The sequence below is a fragment of the Oncorhynchus clarkii genome, chromosome 10, assembly GCF_045791955.1.
Source record: "Oncorhynchus clarkii lewisi isolate Uvic-CL-2024 chromosome 10, UVic_Ocla_1.0, whole genome shotgun sequence".
NCBI classification, from domain to species: Eukaryota; Metazoa; Chordata; class Actinopteri; order Salmoniformes; family Salmonidae; genus Oncorhynchus; species Oncorhynchus clarkii.
Window position 1 is genome coordinate 7440593 of NC_092156.1, and position 7143 is coordinate 7447735.

A 7143-nucleotide genomic window follows, 5' to 3' on the forward strand; every position below is an offset into this window, starting at 1 on the left:
CTTCATCTCAAATCATGTTAACAGGTGTAGCGGGAGTGACAGACAGTAGTGTAGTGATGTGAACGTGTCATAATGACATGGGCATGGAGTGACAGACAGTAGTGTAGTGATGTGAACGTGTCATAATGACATGGGCATGGAGTGACAGACAGCAGTGTAGTGATGTGAACGTGTCATAATGACATGGGCATGTTAACAGGTGTAGCTGGAGTGACAGGCAGCAGTATAGAGTTCCGGCTAAAGACGAAACATGCAAAACGTTCATATTAATTAGCATATAGACCGTGTCAATATCACCAAGCTCAACTCCCAAGGCAATGTACCTAATAGACAGAAGGAAAGAGCACCTGAGTGCATTTAGAATCGGGACACAACACTAAAGAGGGAATGGCAAGAACATTGCACTTCTGACACACATACCTGTACATACACACAGTACATACATACAGTACATACATACCAGTACATACAGTACATACATACATACCAGTGCATACATACCTGTACATACACACAGTACATACATACCTGTACATACATACCTGTACATACATGTAACAGTATAATTTTAGACCATCCCCTCGCCCATACCCGGGCGTGAACCAGGGACCTTCTGCACACATCAACAACTGACTCCTACAAAGCGTCGTTACCCATCGCTCCACAAAAGCCGCGGCCCTTGCAGAGCAAGGGGAACAACTACTTCAAGGTCTCAGAGCAAGTGACGTCACTGATTGAAACGCTATTTAGCGCACACCGCTAACTAAGCTAGCCGTTTCACATCCGTTACATACATACAGTACATACATACCTGTACATACATACAGTTCATACATACAGTACATACATACCTGTACATACATACACACAGTACACCCACACATACAGTACATACATACAGTACATACATACAGTACATACATACAATATACACAGTACATACATACAGTACACACAGTACATACATACAGGTGAATACACATTAGACACTGATAAAGGTTATTGTGCTCCACACAGACGTACAAAAAAAACTGTTTCTCTTTAGCTTGTGCATCATCGTTCTTTTAGATGAAATGTCAGATAGTGACTTCTCATCCTGGTGGCAGACAGCTGGCTCACAGCCAGGTGCTGTCTTTGTTCTGATCCCAACAGCCCTTCAGTTATAAGTTAACCCACAGACTGACAGTTAACCCACAGACTGACAGTTAACCCACAGACTGACAGTTAACCCACAGACTGTTAGTTAACCCACAGACTGACAGTTAACCCACAGACTGTTAGTTAACCCACAGACTGACAGTTAACCCACAGACTGATAGTTAACCCACAGACTGACAGTTAACCCACAGACTGTTAGTTAACCCACAGACTGTTAGTTGACCCACAGACTGACAGTTAGTTAACCCACAGACTGACAGTTAACCCACAGACTGTTAGTTAACCCACAGACTCTTAGTTAACCCACAGACTGACAGTTAACCCACAGACTGACAGTTAACCCACAGACTGACAGTTAACCCACAGACTGTTAGTTAACCCACATACTGACAGTTAACCCAGACTGTTAGTTAACCCACAGACTGACAGTTAACCCACAGACTCTTAGTTAACCCACAGATTGACAGTTAACCCACAGACTTTTAGTTAACCCACAGACTTTTAGTTAACCCACAGACTGACAGTTAGTTAACCGACAGACTGACAGTTAACCCACAGACTGTTAGTTAACCCACAGACTGACAGTTAGTTAACCGACAGACTGACAGTTAACCCACAGACTGTTAGTTAACCCACAGACTGACAGTTAGTTAACCCACAGACTGACAGTTAACCCACAGACTGACAGTTAGTTAACCCACAGACTGACAGTTAGTTAACCCACAGACTGACAGTTAACCCACAGACTGACAGTTAGTTAACCCACAGACTGACAGTTAGTTAACCCACAGACTGACAGTTAACCCACAGACTGACAGTTAGTTAACCCACAGACTGACAGTTAGTTAACCCACAGACTGACAGTTAACCCACAGACTGACAGTTAGTTAACCCACAGACTGACAGTTAGTTAACCCACAGACTGACAGTTAGTTAACCCACAGACTGACAGTTAGTTAACCCACAGGCTGACAGTTAACCCACAGACTGACAGTTAGTTAACCCACAGACTGACAGTTAGTTAACCCACAGACTGACAGTTAGTTAACCCACAGACTGACAGTTAACCCACAGACTGACAGTTAACCCACAGACTGACAGTTAGTTAACCCACAGACTGACAGTTAGTTAACCCACAGACTGACAGTTAACCCACAGACTGACAGTTAGTTAACCCACAGACTGACAGTTAGTTAACCCACAGACTGACAGTTAGTTAACCCACAGACTGACAGTTAGTTAACCCACAGACTGACAAAGACAACCCCTTAAAAGCTCCATCGAATAACAACCACTTCCAGCGTAACATGAATATAGCATTCAGCCCACAGGCAGCAGGAAGGAAAGTAGAAAAACAAGAAGCCATTACCGAAAACAAAGCAAGCTCTTCAGGTTGATTGAAACCCTTCACTTGGAATAGCATGCTATAGAAATCACAAAGAAAGAAGTATAATTGTAACGGCTGTTGGAAGGAGAGGACCAGAGCGCAGCGTGGTACGTGTTCATAATTTTATTAATGGAACTGAACACTGAATAGCAAAACAACAACGAGAACAACCGAAACAGTTCTGTCTGGTGCAGACACTAAAACAGAAAGCAGCTACCCACAAAAACCCAGTGGGAAAAAGCTACCTAAGTACGGTTCTCAATCAGAGACAACGATAGACAGCTGCCTCTGATTGAGAACCACACCCGGCAAAAAAACTAAGAAATGCAAAACAGAAAATGAACATAGAATGCCCACCCTAGTCACACCCTGGCCTAACCAAAAGAGAGAATAAAAGCCTCTCTATGGCCAGGGCGTGACAATAATTAAAGATGGCTGCCGTAAACACGTGAAACTGGAGGGCAACGAAGAAAAACCCCAGAGGGATAAAGAGAGGGTGTGAAGATGGCGTGAGTGAAAGAAAAAACACCATGTGACCTGGCCAACAGGAAAAGTTTTCTTCCACGACCATCCCTCTTTCCATCCTCTCACTGTAGCGCCTAACAGCACTGATACGTCCAGCAGGGGTTAATATACTTATCCCAGACAACCCTGAAGCTACGGCTGAGGACAGGAATATTACTTATCCCAGACAACCCTGTAGCTACGGCTGACGACAGGAACATTACTTATCCCAGACAACCCGGAGGCTACGGCTGACGACAGGAACATTACTTATCCCAGACAACCCTGTAGCTACAGCTGAGGACAGGAACATTACTTATCCCAGACAACCCTGTAGCTACAGCTGAGGACAGGAACATTACTTATCCCAGACAACCCTGTAGCTACAGCTGAGGACAGGAATATTACTTATCCCAGACAACCCTGTAGCTACAGCTGAGGACAGGAATATTACTTATCCCAGACAACCCTGTAGCTACAGCTGAGGACAGGAATATTACTTATCCCAGACAACCCTGTAGCTACGGCTGACGACAGGAACATTACTTATCCCAGACAACCCTGTAGCTACAGCTGAGGACAGGAATATTACTTATCCCAGACAACCCTGTAGCTACAGCTGAGGACAGGAATATTACTTATCCCAGACAACCCGGAGGCTACAGCTGAGGACAGGAACATTACTTATCCCAGACAACCCGGAGGCTACGGCTGACGACAGGAACATTACTTATCCCAGACAACCCTGTAGCTACAGCTGAGGACAGGAATATTACTTATCCCAGACAACCCTGTAGCTACAGCTGAGGACAGGAATATTACTTATCCCAGACAACCCTGTAGCTACAGCTGAGGACAGGAATATTACTTATCCCAGACAACCCTGTAGCTACGGCTGACGACAGGAACATTACTTATCCCAGACAACCCTGCAGCTACAGCTGAGGACAGGAACATTACTTATCCCAGACAACCCTGTAGCTACAGCTGAGGACAGGAATATGACTTATCCCAGACAACCCTGTAGCTACAGCTGAGGACAGGAATATTACTTATCCCAGACAACCCTGTAGCTACGGCTGACGACAGGAACATTACTTATCCCAGACAACCCTGTAGCTGCGGCTGAGGACAGGAATATTACTTATCCCAGACAACCTTGTAGCTACAGCTGAGGACAGGAATATTATTTATCCCAGACAACCCGGAGGCTACAGCTGAGGACAGGAACATTACTTATCCCAGTCAACCCTGTAGCTACAGCTGAGGACAGGAATATTACTTATCCCAGACAACCCTGTAGCTACAGCTGAGGACAGGAATATTACTTATCCCAGACAACCCTGTAGCTACAGCTGAGGACAGGAATATTACTTATCCCAGACAACCCTGTAGCTACAGCTGAGGACAGGAATATTACTTATCCCAGACAACCCTGTAGCTACAGCTGAGGACAGGAATATTACTTATCCCAGACAACCCTGTAGCTACAGCTGAGGACAGGAATATTACTTATCCCAGACAACCCTGTAGCTACAGCTGAGGACAGGAACATTACTTATCCCAGACAACCCTGTAGCTACAGCTGAGGACAGGAATATTACTTATCCCAGACAACCCTGTAGCTACAGCTGAGGACAGGAATATTACTTATCCCAGACAACCCTGTAGCTACAGCTGAGGACAGGAGCATTACTTATCCCAGACAACCCTGTAGCTACAGCTGAGGACAGGAACATTACTTATCCCAGACAACCCGGAGGCTACAGCTGAGGACAGGAATATTACTTATCCCAGACAACCCTGTAGCTACAGCTGAGGACAGGAACATTACTTATCCCAGACAACCCTGTAGCTACGGCTGAGGACAGGAATATTACTTATCCCAGACAACCTTGTAGCTACAGCTGAGGACAGGAATATTATTTATCCCAGACAACCCGGAGGCTACAGCTGAGGACAGGAACATTACTTATCCCAGTCAACCCTGTAGCTACAGCTGAGGACAGGAATATTACTTATCCCAGACAACCCTGTAGCTACAGCTGAGGACAGGAATATTACTTATCCCAGACAACCCTGTAGCTACAGCTGAGGACAGGAATATTACTTATCCCAGACAACCCTGTAGCTACAGCTGAGGACAGGAATATTACTTATCCCAGACAACCCTGTAGCTACAGCTGAGGACAGGAATATTACTTATCCCAGACAACCCTGTAGCTACAGCTGAGGACAGGAATATTACTTATCCCAGACAACCCTGTAGCTACAGCTGAGGACAGGAACATTACTTATCCCAGACAACCCTGTAGCTACAGCTGAGGACAGGAATATTACTTATCCCAGACAACCCTGTAGCTACAGCTGAGGACAGGAATATTACTTATCCCAGACAACCCTGTAGCTACAGCTGAGGACAGGAGCATTACTTATCCCAGACAACCCTGTAGCTACAGCTGAGGACAGGAACATTACTTATCCCAGACAACCCGGAGGCTACAGCTGAGGACAGGAATATTACTTATCCCAGACAACCCTGTAGCTACAGCTGAGGACAGGAACATTACTTATCCCAGACAACCCGGAGGCTACAGCTGAGGACAGGAATATTACTTATCCCAGACAACCCGGAGGCTACAGCTGAGGACAGGAATATTACTTATCCCAGACAACCCTGTAGCTACAGCTGATGACAGGAACATTACTTATCCCAGACAACCTTGTAGCTACAGCTGAGGACAGGAACATTACTTATCCCAGACAACCCTGTAGCTACGGCTGAGGACAGGAATATTACTTATCCCAGACAACCCTGTAGCTACGGCTGAGGACAGGAATATTACTTATCCCAGACAACCCTGTAGCTACAGCTGAGGACAGGAATATTACTTATCCCAGACAACCCTGTAGCTACAGCTGAGGACAGGAACATTACTTATCCCAGACAACCCGGAGGCTACAGCTGAGGACAGGAATATTACTTATCCCAGACAACCCTGTAGCTACAGCTGAGGACAGGAACATTACTTATCCCAGACAACCCTGTAGCTACAGCTGAGGACAGGAACATTACTTATCCCAGACAACCCGGAGGCTACGGCTGACGACAGGAACATTACTTATCCCAGACAACCCTGTAGCTACGGCTGAGGACAGGAATATTACTTATCCCAGACAACCCTGTAGCTACGGCTGAGGACAGGAACATTACTTATCCCAGACAACCTTGTAGCTACGGCTGAGGACAGGAACAAGTAGAAGAAGTTCCGCAATGACCACTGCAGTCATCAAACGAGCAAAAGGACAATATAGGTGGAATCATGTTTCACAGGCTGTGACGCCCGCAGTATGTTGCAAGGGCTGCAGTCCATTACCCAGCGATGCCTCTCTACAAGACCAACTCAGTGCATTTTATGAACGCTTCAACAATAACAACATTTGTGACGGGTGTGAGGGTTGCCAACCGACCCTGAAGATTTGGTGATCTCGCTCTCTGAGGCCAACGTGAGATTGTCCTCGTTGTCCAAATCACTAAGGAATTAACATGGTCTACACACGCGCACAGTCATGAAGAAGGAGCAACAGCGCCTCTTCCCCCTCAGGAGGTTGAAAAGATTTGGCGTGGGCCCTCAAATCCTCAAGAATTTATACAGCTACACCATCGAGAGCATCTTGACTGGCTGCATCACCGCCTGGTATGGTAATAGCACCGCCCCTGATCGCATGGCGCTACAGAGGGTGGTGCAGCTAGCCCAGTACATCACTAGGGCCGAGCTCTCTGCCATCCAGGACCAAATATCAGGTGGTGTGAAATGAAGGCCCGGAAAAGCGTCAACGACTCCAGCCAACCCATAGACTGTTCTCTCTGCTTCCGCACGGTACCGGTGCATGAAATCTGACACCAACAGGCCCCTGAACAGTTTCTATCCCCAAGCCATACGACCGCTGAACAACACGGACTATCTGAGTTGACCCTTGTGGTTTATTTTTTCACTGTCTCTATGCACACTGACAGGGCCCTGCACAGTCACACACACTGACAGTCCAACACACACACTAGGACTAATTTTTACACAATAGGACTCATTAAC